This window comes from Fukomys damarensis, unplaced genomic scaffold (assembly GCF_012274545.1).
Source record: "Fukomys damarensis isolate Sample0158 unplaced genomic scaffold, DMR_v1.0_HiC HiC_scaffold_37, whole genome shotgun sequence".
Taxonomy (NCBI): Eukaryota; Metazoa; Chordata; class Mammalia; order Rodentia; family Bathyergidae; genus Fukomys; species Fukomys damarensis.
In genome coordinates, this window is record NW_022900949.1 from 24,847,360 (window position 1) to 24,861,855 (window position 14,496).

The window sequence follows — 14,496 nt, forward strand, 5'->3', positions numbered from 1 at the left end:
GACATGTCAAGGAAGTAATCTACAGATTTCCCTTCTTGCAAAATTCTCCCCAAAACTCCTTTAGCTGAAATATTGTCTGAGGAAACAAATAATTAAAAGAGTAGAATTTTCAAATAGAACCATAGGCTCAACCCTTCTGTAATTCTTGCCAACAGTACTTATTACCAGGCACTTGAATCAAACATTGCTATCCCTATAACTGTTTTCTCTGGGTATAAACATAATATCCAGCTAAAAAATACCTACATGGTAATGCTTAGTGGTAGATATCTGTCTCTGCCTAAATTGTCATATTTCCAACAATGAGAAGTCTTATTTTGAATTTAGTTCTATGCATTATCATTGATTTGGAAAATGATGGTAAAAATTATGAACAAAAATTACATGTTTCATGTTTAATTCTCAAACAATATTTTCCCTTTTCTCATAAAATTCATACATAATAAATACCTGAGTACAAGAAAAAAGTTTCTCGACCAAAGATAAAAGAGATTATCGTAGTCTTTTGGGCTTTCTCCCTTTATTCTTTTAACATAATTTATCGTATGTGTACACTTTTGCAATTCATTACTCTCCATTTCCTATACTGCACCAGTTTGTTAGATATAGATCATTGTATTAGACATTTCAAAAGTCCACCCTTTCATGAGCATTTGGGGGTGCACACTGGGGATCAAACTCAGGACCTTGCACAAGGCAGGTGGTGGCATCAGTGAGCTAAATCCCGAGCAAAACTCCACCTTTCATAGAAAGATGGTGAAAGAAGGTAACATCCAAGTCACTCTACGAGTGCCTGGCTACCTATCTTTGGAGTCTGAGGTGAGTCCAATAAATCCCCTTTCTATGAGATCATTTCCATCAAGTTTCTGTTGGGTTGAGCTGAATGCAAACACGGCTACAGCTTGAGGACACCACATATGTCCTGTCATTCTTTTTCTTGTTATCACTCAAAGTGACAGAAAGGTAAAGATACTAATGGAAATGAAGAGCTGGTGTCAGGAGGCACAGTGGGCACTCGACATCGCAGCTCCCCTCTGAGTCCCTCTGAGCCAATCTCTGTGTAAACAAGCTCTGAACTGTATTTCCATATAACAAACCGGCACGAGTTTGGTCTCTTAGAGGAAGACACATGGGTTGTCTCACAGTTTCTGTGGACCGGGTGTCCTGGCAAAGCTCCTGCTCCAGGATCTGTCACAAGGCTGCAACACAAGTGCCACACAGCATCTCTTGAAGACTTGCCTGGGCTGGATCCTCTGTCTAGCTCACATGATGAACCCAGTGATGAGAAAGCTACTGAGACACCCACCTTTGGCGATACGATGTGATTCAGCTCCCACTGTGGTTTTCCCCGTGTACTTTCCCCCCATATTTTCTTCCCTGACTACACCATAATCAGTTTGTCTGACTCAGTCCATCACTTTCAGCTGTACATCACATTCTAAAGCCTCCCAAGATTCCCAATGTGCACCTTCCTGACCTCCTGTAAACACGCATGGTTGCATTTCTTCCCGCAAAATTTAGAAGCTACAGAACTGTGATCAGAAAGTACGGCGGCAGCTGCTGGGTTCTGTCCAATGCACAGTAAGGATCTTCCGTAAAAGAAGCAAATGACATGGCTTATTGAGCCTCGGGGACAGGGTGTGATACATTTCAGTTTGTTCGTTGTGAGCTGTAGTTGAAAGGTGTTGAGAAATGCATGATGATTTCATACTCCATCATTACAATATTCGTGTTGCACATCATTTCCAGTGGTGCAGTTTCTGTCAAATAAAACATTACAGGGCCAAGGATTTAGCTCAATGTTTTCGCTGCCTGTCTCCCAAGCGCAAGGGCCCACGTTCGATCCCCATTGTGTCCTCTTTGCAGTGGATTTGACGTGGTGCAACTTCTGCCTTTTGCCCACAGTGGAAATGACCATGAAAAGTATACATTTTGAATTAATTCAGGACATGGAAGCAACCATAACAGCGCAACTAGAGTAGCGTTTCAGGATAGCTTCAGCAAGCAGCAAAAATAGGATGACGGTGTTCAAAGTGCAGAGGAGTACTTGGAGGGGGGTTAGTGACAAGCAAGTGTAATAAATTTTTTTAAAATGTAACACTCACCGTATTTTTAAAGTTTGTCTCCCATTTACATCATAATTTGTTTGAACTCTGTCTGATCTACAAGGCTGTAGCCTCCACAAGGAGAAGGGACTATGTACGTCTTTTTGCCACTAATATAATACCCATTTTCACATAATGCCTAGCATTTAGTAGTCTCTCCACCATCATTTTATGAAAAAAATGAATAACAAAATGAATCAGAGGACAGAAAATTAATTAGATTGAGGCGATCCCTCAATAAATAAAGGGAATTCATGTGATCCAGAGACCTGATGCTGGGAGAGGAAAAGGTTGGCTTCAAGAACATAACTCAGATTCTAGAACAGAAAAAAACCATGGCCACCATGAGAACATGCTGAATGAAGAAAATGGTAATGTGGAGAGCCAGGCCCTCATTTGTTGTGCTACTAGTAATACCCTTTGTTTCAAAAGAAAATGGGAAGGGCTAAAGGTGTAGGGGAAGTGGGAAGGGTAGGGGAAAGGTAATGAGAAAAGAAAAGAAAAATAGCATGAGAAAATGGAAATAGTCTTTCTAAATAGGGAAGGGAGGAGGGGGTAAAGGGAGGACAGGATAAGGGGAAAAAATGATAACCAAGACCTGTCATGTAAAGGTACAAGATCCCAATGATGAATGTAACTGCACTGTACACCTAAAATGTACCAATAACCTCAATGAGGAAAAAAAAAAAAAGAAAATGGAGAAAGAAGCTTCATCTAATGTCCGAGTCTTACTTGCTGAACTGAGCACCTTTGCTCTCGGCCCCTAGGATTTCTACTATGCAGGGGGAAAGGCAAAAAATGCCTGTCAGACTTTCCTCGAACCTGAGAGTGCTGCAAAGTACAGGAAGAGTACTCACTGGGGTGTCATAGCTGCTGACAGAACACCCTAAAACCGTAAGAGTGGAGGTAATCGGCCACACGGACTGCACAACTCTAATGATACCATGCCAAAGCCATGTTGTCTGTGGTACTGCCTACTGGCATGAGAGGTTTGGTGGCTTCGTGTGAAATTACGCATGACCTCCAGTTCCATGGAAGGACAAGGGGTGGGGATGCTGCTGACTGAATGCGTGTGTAGTTGGTGATGACCGATGTCTTAGAGATGAGTCTATGGGGTGATGTGCCGAACATCTGTGTGAGTATAGTTTTGGTGCTGAAGCTCAACCAATTGGAAATAGTTCTGATTTCTCCGCTAAGCACAGAACAGTCTGATAGAATCTCTAGGCGAAGACCCTTTGCAGAGGTGCAAAATATTTCTGGAAGTTTGATGTTATAATGGTTGTGTTCAAAGGAACGTATTTGACCAAATGCGCTTGGGCTTGAAGTTACATTGTGGTCAGTATTCTACTTTGGTTCTTTGCATCTTACAACTTAATGTTCACTATTAGATGCAGAGGAACTAAAACTCCATTATTTGAAGAGAACAAAGAGTTAAAAAGTTCATGGATTATAGGTGTTGTTGGCTATGGGTGTTGAACCTACAATCGCTCTGGAAACACCACATTTTCTTTTTTGTTGGACATTTTTTTTTTTTTTGTAAGTTTCATGGAGCTGGTGGCAGCTACCAAAGTAATTTTTAAGGGCAGATAATGGGAATTGCTGGAGAAAAGCTGGGTGGCCTTTTCCAAAAAGAATACACTTTTGTAGACCTTGGACTTTTTTTCAGTTTTTATTGTAACCTATGTGAGATCTGTTGGTACGGATGCCCTGTTAGCTAAACCATTCAGCTTCTTATGATGGAGCGAGTGTTTTGTAAGCAGTTCTTTGACATCCTGAAGCTTGGCACTGTGCGATACTCTTGGTGGAAGGCAGTCCAAAAAAAACACAGTGGCTTGGATCCTCCAAAGATTGACTTCAGTACAGGTCACCTGATACTGCCTAACCTCCACCAGCTTGCTCTCCTTGCTCCTCCCTCTACCCACATAGAAACTGCAAGAGTTTGGTGCCTTTCAAGGAAGACATATGGCATGTAAGAACAGCAAACTTCAAAACAAGTGCAAAACCGTACACATATTGAGGCGGAGTTCAGAGGGAAACTGGGGCTCCAGAAATGAGTTGGCAGAGACACCTCAGAAATCCTGCCAGACTCTTCGCCACTTGGCAATGCATTTCAAATAAGATGCTCAGGCTTAAGTCTCAATAGGGTCTGTTTCTTGCACCCTACATGTATGACCAGGGTGAGGTGTGGCCCTGTAGACAGTGAAACAGGAGGCCCAATACCTGCTTTGTGACTCATATCACAGGTGCTGAGATCAAAGGCAGGTGCATCCAGCCAGGCTGCCATCTGCACAGGAAGGGGGCTCATGGCACAGGTAGTGGGCTCATGCACTACTGGAACAGACCCTTCTGACAAAAGCATCCTTGTTGTAATCAGTCTGCAGCTGCAGCCTACTGTCACATGGTAGTAAGGGACCTGAGAGAGAAAACCAGAACTTGTAATAAAACTCCAACTCAACACAGAGAACAGAGATTGGAGAAGTTTGGCCCATCTCTCAGACAGAAACTTTCCTGAAAGAGTCAAGCTTTGCCAGATAAAACCATCACATTCAGAGAAGTAGTTTCCTAACACTGTCAATTCCACACCCTACCTTGTCTCTGCTGGAAACTTTAAATGCCTCTTCTCAGTCCCCCCATTTCAGGAGAAAGGGCCTGAGTTTCAGAATCAGATCTTATGGTGGCATCTGATAGTCAGCAGAAGATACTTCAGGACTACTCAGAATCCTATTTTGTTCCATGCCAGTGTACATGGCTTGGTAGATGCTTAACCAATTGCAATTATACCACAGTAAGAGCCAAGCACTACTGTGATTTTCAGAAAATTGAAAGAAAAGGGATAGCAGCCCCTTACAAATATTTATTGCAATTTTCCTCCTCCACTGATATATTTTCTGTTTCTTCTGGCCTTTCTCTTCTCCAGAGAATAAAACTGGATTACTAAATTATGATGGCCATGAGTATTAGACGTTTCCATTTAGTCCCAGGAGGTAAACAAAACTTGAGCCAAGGAGGCTGGCACTTCCATGAAGTGGGCATCTCTATGGGGACACTACACTTATTACCCACAGCCCAGAGAAATAGTTATTTTTATAAAGTCTTAGGTTCTGCCCAGAATTATAGGCTACCTGTCCTTTCCTACTTATAGTTCATATTTCAAAGTTGGACAGGTCAGACAAATGTGCATCAGTGGTCCTGGTAAATAAGAAGACGTAAGAGAGGGCAGGGACAAGGGGAAAAAAATGAGAACCAAGACCTGTCATGTAAAGGTACAAGACCCCAATAATGAATGTAACTGTACTGTACTGTATACCTAACATGTACCAATAAACTCAATTTAAAAAAAATAATAACAAATAAAAACAAGAAAAATATGTGAGAGAGGTACAGCACTAAGAAAGTGGAAAGCTCAGAGAAAAGAACTGTGGTAGTCAGCTTTCTCACACTATAACAAAATACCTGAGATAGTCAACTTATGAAGAGAAAGTGGTTTACTTTGGCTTGTGAAGGAGGTGGATCCACTGGCTTTGGGCTTGGATGAGGCAGCCGTCCATGGTGCTGATGTGCAGGAGAGTAAAGTTGGTTACATCACATGCTAGGGAGCAAAGAGGAAGGAGGGCTGGGCTCACAGTCCCCTTCAAGAGGAAGCTGCCATGACCTAAGGCTTCCCACAAGGCCCTGCCTTCAAAATGTCACACCTGGGACCAAGGCTTTAACACTAGGTAACAGGGTGATATTCAAGATGATAAATTCAAAAATGAATTTGAACATCAATGGTTCCTGGTTAACTCAACCAGAAATAATGAAGAAGCTATAATTTTACTTAACTACTTACCAGTTTACCCCAAGCAACACTGGGGCGGTGTCTTTGTTTACATACTGACCCTCCCGAGTGTTGCTCTGGATGGTGTCACTTCAACTAGTCGATTCTTGTTTGCATGAGATACACTCATACGTCTGTTTTACATCAACTATTTTTGTGTAGTTTATGTGGAACACCATATTCTCCTTTCATGTTGTTTCTAGTGAGATCTAGTCCATGTTTATTTGTGAAACATAAGCTATAATTTTGTGGTACAATCTATAAAAACTCATCATAAGTGCATTAGGTGTAAGCGTTAGACTTCTCTAGAATTCAGTGGCATTCTTTCTCAATACAAAGTGGGCATATTTGGGACACTGGGACTGAATAGGAAGGAAGTGCCGGAGATCTACAAAAGAAAAAACTGAAAAGAGAAGAAATACTAGCGTATCACAAAGGAAATGTCTGTGTTGTGAAATGGAAAGACGAAAAAAAGTCTCCTTATTGTCAGCTATTCATAACACAGAAGTGATAGAACATGAATGAAAAAATGAAACTAGAAAAATTCCAATAATGGTCAATGATTATAATAATTCTATAAATGGTGTGGGCAGAATTGACCAACATCTAACAAGATGTCCTATAATCAAAAAGTAAGGAAAATATTATTATAAAATATTTATGTACCTTCTGGACCAAATAATATGGAACTTATTTATTATGTATTCATAACAGAGGGGTTCAAAAAAGTCACTTACAATTGAGATTAGGTCTACTAGAACAGATAACTGAAAAATACAGAATAGCGAAACACCAACCAGGACATCCATCAATGACATCTCCTCCATTACATTTAATGGTAGACATTTTATTGAAATTATACCACCACCCACAGAAAAAAAGAAAAGCTCAACTCAACAGTATAAAGTGTGCCATTCAAAGGTAGACAATAATACAAAAAGAATTTGGAAAGAGACTGGATACTTCTGTCCAGATTGTAACATTGCATTGCGTATTGAATGTTTTAAGATATACCATACACTGAAAAAGTATTTAATAAACTTGATAAAATTGTCATTTTTATACCTCCTGTTATATTAGCTAATAAAAATTAATGAAAAACATGTAATTTTTGGTCATCCTCTCTTTAAATAACTAGATTAGTGGGTGGTCAATCCCTATGCTGTCTAACTATTATTTGAGATTTCTAACAGGCTTATTTCAAGGCAAAAGAGCTTTAAAGTACTCACCAAAGTCAAAGGCTAAGGCTGCCAGCCTCAGAATCTTCTGGAAGCTCTATTGAAATGCAGATTCCAGGGCTCCGTCCCAGGTCTACTTCATCCAAATTACAAGCATGGATTAAGAGGAAAGCAAGTTTGGAAAAACTTCTTCATGCAGTTCCTATGCCCAGTGAAATCTGAGAACTTCTGACAACACCTCCCCCAGAAAAGGGCAGACCCAGAGAGCTGTCACTTTCTTGCTCTGAAAAGAATTAAATCAGCAGGGAAGTAAATCACAAAAGAACACGGTAGGTCTGTAGAGCTCTTTAGAACTCCCAGTAATCAGACCCATAAGGAGAAAGCTGTGAGAGGAAAGATTTCTGCTCATTGATCCCAGCTAATTGAGTGAGACTGATTATCACATGAGCTTCCACGAATAACGCTAAGATTTTAGAGCTCCGCGTTACATTCTGGTCTCCAACTCAGGCAGCCCTTGTGATGTTAGTGTCATTTTCCGTTTAGAGGTCCTGCCTGCAGGGGGAGGCTTCCAAATAAAATACATGATTTACAGAATGCTAAAGAAATGCTAATACCAAAATACGTGTTCCTGGTACGTGGGTAAGTGGTTTCGGTGAAATTTCCAGTTGAAACAAGCCTCCTGATACATTTTTATGCTAACAACTTCTGAGGCTTACCCAAAAACATTGTTTTAAGGAGAGTTTTTTTTTTTTTTTCGTATTTGAGCACAATATGGATCCTAACAAAAACCAGAAGCGAGAAAAGACAAATCATAATGTGATAATTTGGGGTTATACACTCTCTTTGGTTAAAAGGCGCTTAAGTTCTGTGCCAGGAAATTCACCAGCTGCTCTTCCCTAACTGACGGAGAGGACTATATTCGGGTTCGCGAGAATCTGACCCAGGAGGGAAGCCTGGGGAACAGTACCGCCAACCCAGTGCTAGTTAACACTGCTTCCTCTCGTCTTAGTCCCTTCTGCAGTTTTTGAGAGACCGAGGAAACTGAGAGAGCAGAAAAGCTCGTGTTCGCACAGTGGTGGAGGCTGAAAGAGGCGCAGGTGCACCTAGAGGGAGAGACCTTCCGCAGCCTGCTCTGGAGGGGAGGAAGGCTGTGGCCTCCTTGGCAGACAGCAGGAGGAGAAAAGAGAGGCCCCCTGCGCACTCCCTCTCTGTAGGCACCTTAACCACGTTCACAGGGGAGGAGCCTTCTTGGTCCAACCACTTCTCAAAGGCCCTGTCTGTCAATGCTATCTGATTAACTGGTAAATTTCAGCGCCCGAGTTTAGGAAGAGCCACAAACTAGAGCACATCATTGCCCAGCAGAAACACCTGGAATATCCGTTCGCTGGTTCTGCTAATTAAGGCAATGCCTACCTCCCACTCCCAGATTCTGGGTCTGGGCTGAGGTCCAGGTTACAAGGTGCAGCAAAGCACCCACAAGCAATGAACTTGGTTTTCCATAAGACATCAGGAGAGAAGAAATTCTCCCCAATATAAGTGCCTTAGTAATCCCAATGTTTCCAAATCAAGATAGGATTTTCTTCCTCCTATTATGTTATAGAGAAAAGATCATTATTCTCTACACAGTTATATGACCTAAATCCAAGCCCATTTCTCCACATATCTACTATGATAACTTTATGACCCAAACTTTGGATGCTGGAGGGTAAAGGAGCATTCTTTCAGGCGCAAGTTACACCAGGTCTCATGCACAGCTTCGATGATGCGGTGAGTTATGTTGTCTCTGCTCAGGGCCCCATGAGCACAGCCTGACAGCAGGGTGTTGTGAATGCTCTGGGCCCTGTCACCGCCCCACCTTACACCCAGCTGCCTCTCATCTCAGGGGCTTTGCTCAAAGTCTTCTTCATCCATTGTCCTCCTCTGCCTTCCTCTGCCCCCCAAGATGCTGCTATCTGCTCACTTTAAGGCTCTGCTCAGCAGCTCCCTCTCATACACAGCTCCCGATATTCACAGGGATTCAACAGCAAAGCGAACAAAACATGCTCCAGGGCACTTGCGCACTCCCTTCCAAAGACCTCGCAGTGTTTTCACATGGTCACGTTTCTAAAATAATTTTGCATTTGTGTGTGTGGTTCTGGGAATTGAACCCAGGGGCCCTCACCCTGACCTATATCCTCAGCTGGTTTTTATTTTTTATTTTGAGACAGGGTCTTGCTAAGTTGCTAAGCTGCCTAGGCTGGGCTAGAACTTGTGATCCTCCTGCCTCAGCTTCCCAGAGTGCTGGGATTATAGGCACACATCACTACATTCAGTTTAAAATAAAATTTGTATAAGATATTTTAAACATGGTTGCTTTAAACTTTTCACTTTAACTCTCCATCACACTTCTAGCCTTGGATAGCGTTACAGTAGCCATGAGCATTTGGGGGAATTAACGTAGACACCTGTTGAATTTGAAACACATTTGGTGTGGGTTTGAATGGAATCATTGGCAATGTGATTGCCAATAACAGAACTGTAGGTGACTCCGGGTCTCTGGCCCCACGCTGGGCTCCACCTGAGGTGCACTCACCAAGCAAGCCTTGCTCCAGGACCCAAAGCCGCTGCTTTGTTCCTCCCTGACCCAGAAGCAAATGAGGGTGAGTAACAAAGAGATCCATAGTCAGCTCAACAAGCAGGCAGCCATGGGGCCCCTATCTCTAGCAGGCAGAGGAGCCTTTGGTTCACCTGGTTTTTACTCACCCAGACTCGGGCCAAGCAATCAGAGTAACACAGGATTTATCCAGTTTCCAATAGCCATTAGTACATTCTCTGGTAAACAACTTAACCTCAGTTGTCTTAACTTTTCCTCACCCTTGAGTGCAGCCTTTCTCCTTTGTGCTCACAGAGAGGCCAATTAGGCCTTAATTCTCCTCAACATCAGAATGGCATATCCGCTAGGTTTCAACCACAGATATAAAACAGATACACTGATGGTCACAGACACACACATGTGTACAGATAGGGACGTGTTACAAGGCATTGGCTTATGCAGTTGTGTCAGACTGGCCAATGTGAAGTTCAAAGATAGACTATCCAAAGGTAAGACTAGGGATCAGCTAGAACTTTATAAGGCAAAACTCTGCTCCACAGGCAGGGCTCTCTCTCCCTTCCTTCCTCTTCCCAGGAAAAGTCTAAGCCCATTTTTAAGGCTAGTCATCTGACTGAATTAACTTCTCTTCTAACTTATTAAGTCAGGCCCATTCCAGATTACTTCTCTAACATAAAATCAGCTGATCAGGGCTTTCCCTCTGCAGTACGCCTCCAGCACACTTGGATTTATGTTTGGACAAATAGCAGCACCATAGATTGGCCTAGAGAAATGGGCACATCAAAAAGCCACCTTACAAAGGGCTCCTGGAGATATGCCTGTCATCCCCACCCCCGACAAAATCATGAATTATGCATGGAAAGGTGGAGCGCAAGGTTTATAGAACAGTTTTAACCTATCCTTCTGTACCCAGGACCAAAGCAAGTGGGAATTAGTGAAGAGACAAAGTTAGAAAGGTGTGTGGAATCTAAAGCTACTTTGGAGAAACTCACCAAAATATAAAATAAATAAACAAAATGTGAGTAGAAATTTCAGTCATCAATTCCTAGTTGAAATAAAAGAGTAACAACAGAGACGATTATAAAACGTTACAAGATTTTCTATTCTACTCCAATGAGAATGTAACACTGGCACTTTACCAAATAACCATTGAAACTGTGAGTTGGAAAAACCTTCTTGGAACATCTCAATCAAAACAAATCAGAAATTCTTCTATAGTGACTGGTGGACTGCAGTTTTAGATGGATAGAAAGTATACCCGTTCTATCATTTTTTAAATTTACTAAAAACTTAGGAGAAAAATGTCAATACGATTAATGGGAATAGGAAATAAAGCAAAAGGATTAGCCATAAAAATAAGAGAGGTGATTCTGAATTCAGGAAGAAAGTAGTAATGAGAGAATTTTCAGACCATACAAAAGGTTGCAATTTATGATTTAAAAAAAAAAAAAAGTTCACACACATGAAGATACTCTTAGGTTATATGACAATTTAGTTCATAAAGGTAAACAAATCTTATTAACACATTGGGAAAAGATCTAAGTAAAAATCTCATCAAAAACCTATGTTGCCCTGGTGTGGATAGGGTGCCCCCCACAAAGGCTCACACGCTGGGGCCTCGCTCCCCAGTGTCATGGCACAAGATGAGGTGGGAGGTGACTGGATCATGGGGCCCTGGCCCTCCTCAGTGGGATCCTATCTTCCCGCAGAGACTGGTTAGTTCGCTGGAGTGGACCAAAGCTCTCTGGAGTCCGTTAGGTCCTGTAGGACTTGATCAGTCACCACGGAAATGGGTCTGCATCTCCTCTCTAAAGTAGGCTTCTCCTCTGCATGCACCTTCACTGCCTTCTGCTTCTCCACCAGGAATGGAAACCACACCAGGATCTCACTAGACTCCAAGCAGATGCCAATGCCAGGTCTGAACATCCCTACCTCCAGAACTCTGAGCCAAATTAAACCTCTTTCCTTCATAAATTACCCAGCCCCAGGGATTTTGCTACAGCAATGGGACATACTAAGAAATGTACCACTATAAAAAAATCAAGACCAGATTAACATCAAATCCAAAGCTAGTTAGGATTATTCATTTATACACACACACGCTCAAAAACCAGTGACCTAAAATATTGCTTGTAAATAAAAATACCTGATATTTTAACTATATTTGAAAATAATCCTAAACTGTTACTCATTATTAGACTTTTGTATGCTACCAAATATTTTTAAAATGTCTAACTGGATAAACACAGAATTATCTTTCTATTCCCTCTACCAAAAAAGAAAGTATTACCACATAAAGGGATATGATGGTTAATTTTATGTATCAACTTGGTTGTCTCATTGTGCACAGATATTTGATCAAATATTATTCTAGATGTTTCTGTGAAGCTATTTTGGATAAGATTAATATTTTGATTGGTGAATTTTCAGTAAGACAGATTTCTCTCTGCAATATGCTTGGGCTTAATCCAACTCATTGAAGACCTCAATAGAATAAAGACTGACCTTCCTCAAGTTCAGGTACAACACCAGCAATCTCTATCTGCATTGGAAGTCTTCCTTAGTAACCATCTTGCCAGCCTGGCCTATGGATTTTGGAATCACCAAGCCTCCAAAATCATGTGATCCAATTCCTTAAAACAACTTTCTCTTGATAGATTATAGGTAAGTGGATAGATACACTCAATCTCTCACTCTTTCTTGCAATGTCTCCTATTTATTTCTCTAGATAACCCTCATAAATACAAGGCACAATCAAAAAGAAGTGTTAGAGAAGAATATTATGGACTGAATTTTGTACCTTTAAAATTTGTAGGTTGAAGCTCTAATTCATATTAATTCAGAATTATTAATATCTGGCTTTTAAAGAGGCAACTAAGTTAAAATGAGGCAGTCAGGTGGAGCTCTAGCCCAACCTGTGTCCTTCTAAAAAGAGACTAGGGGACCAGGAATGCAGCTCAGTGGCACTCTGCCTGCCTGAGCATGCCTTACTCCAGACTGCACTGCTTGGGAACAGTCACTGCTTGTTATCTGTATCTGAATCTACACAGGGTAGCTCAGTGCCTGGCACATACATCAAATGCTCAACAGACTGACTTATTTGATGAAAGAATGGATCAGTGTACAAACAGATACGTGAATGAATACAGACAAAAAAAATATATAGAAGAATCTACAGTCTCCCAGTCTCCATACACATCACCTTTATTTTTAGAGTTCAAGTTACAAACTAGTCACATTATTTGAGCTCCACTGAAGAGAAATACCCTTATGTTATCGTCTAGCTATTGGATTCTGATGAAAACCTAATTCAAATGCAAAGCCAATGAGGAAAGTTTCAGCACTTAAACATTCAACCCCCAGAGAGAACATTCAACTGAAAAAGAAGTCAACAAATAAATTACAACAATCAAATACAAAAACAAGTGAATAAAGCAAACAATGAAAACATTGCTCTTCTCTACCCAATACCTCATCCCAATATATTTCTGTGATAGTTCAGAGCTGTGATTGGATAGGTATGTAGATACATGTGACTTATCTATTTGATTATGTGTTCAAGCAGATAATCTGAGAGTGTGAAATACAATACTCAGAAACCTTGTCGAACACTCACTGCTTCCTGAAGTGATATTTCAGTCTGAGATGTGTGTTCTTTGGAGTACAAAATATTTTCTGTGAAAATATAGCCCTGAATTATAATCAAAACACTTGTATAAATAACTTGTAAACCATGCCCTTTTGTGAATTTCTCCTTTATTCCATATTTCTAACTCTACCATGTATTTTGAGGGGAGAATCTCACACACAACCCCCACCAAACACAAATTACTTCCTTGGTACAATTCACCATACACGGCTTTGACAATGTAGCCATTGTTTTCACTGGGAATTGTCCAACTGGAATATGCTTTCTTCTCACCAAGAAAAGTAAAAAGCAATTTGTTTTCTATTATTTGAGGTGAAGAAGAGAGTTGTTTGTACCCAACAAATTTTCCCAAAATTGTACACTTCTCATTTCCTGTTTTCTGCCATCTATCTAAGTTGGGGTCAGGGAGAGACGATCATAAGGCTGCTTCTTAATCTTTTTTTGAATTACGGACATTCTTAAAAATTTAGCTATCCACTTCCACTCCCAATAAAAGGCATACATGCAAATAGACGCAACATTTTCTATCTCCTTGTCTTTTTAATGTCATCTAAGAAAACCTGCCTGGTGACCCCAGGTGAAGAATTTCCACCTAACTCTACTCATTAAGAAAGTAAAAGAATGGGTTAGCAGGGTGGAATGAGTGTGGGAATGTGAGACCTACAAGATATCCCATAATATACACACAGCTTTATCTCAAGCAAGATTCTTAAGCAAAAAGGAATTGCTGGAAGGAGGTAAAGATATCTCTACAGTTTTACTTCTCAAAAAGAGTGCTTTCAACTTTTGAATTATGAGTTGAGTTAATGTTTCAGGAGAAGAGCTGGGGAAATTACAATTTATGATGGTTAAAAAAAAACTCATTGGATGTATAGTATTTTAGCAACATACCTTTTTCAAATGGGTGAAGAGTTCAACTTTAAAAATTCTTCTACTAATAATGTTATTTAAAAGGAAAATGTAAAGTAAATCTTATTTCAAAGCAAATTTACATGTAATAATATCACCAAAATACAAATCTATTGAAAATAGACCTTGTCTTGCTGCCTGCCTGCCTGCGATCACCCGGCGGCATGCGCGCGAGCTCCCGGCCTGCGCGACAACAGACCCAGGAAGGCCCCAAAGACCCCGGAGGGGGTTTCTTCAGCTGCCTGCCT

General features: G+C 41.0%; 1 protein-coding gene across 5 annotated transcripts in view; it reads right to left on the reverse strand.

The window, feature by feature from the left end:
- Positions 1–7,312, reverse strand: part of Slc39a12 (solute carrier family 39 member 12) — a 69,412-nt gene extending 62,100 nt beyond the window's left edge. For 4 of the 5 annotated variants that reach the window (XM_010608533.2, XM_010608534.2, XM_010608532.2 and 1 more), the window contains exon 1: positions 7,152–7,312. The gene's annotated coding sequence lies outside the window, so the exon portion shown is untranslated. Of the gene's footprint in view, positions 1–4,325; positions 4,509–7,151 lie in introns of those variants that run through there. The other variant, XM_033759756.1, reaches the window with a different exon arrangement.
- Positions 7,313–14,496: the final 7,184 nt, after the last annotated feature.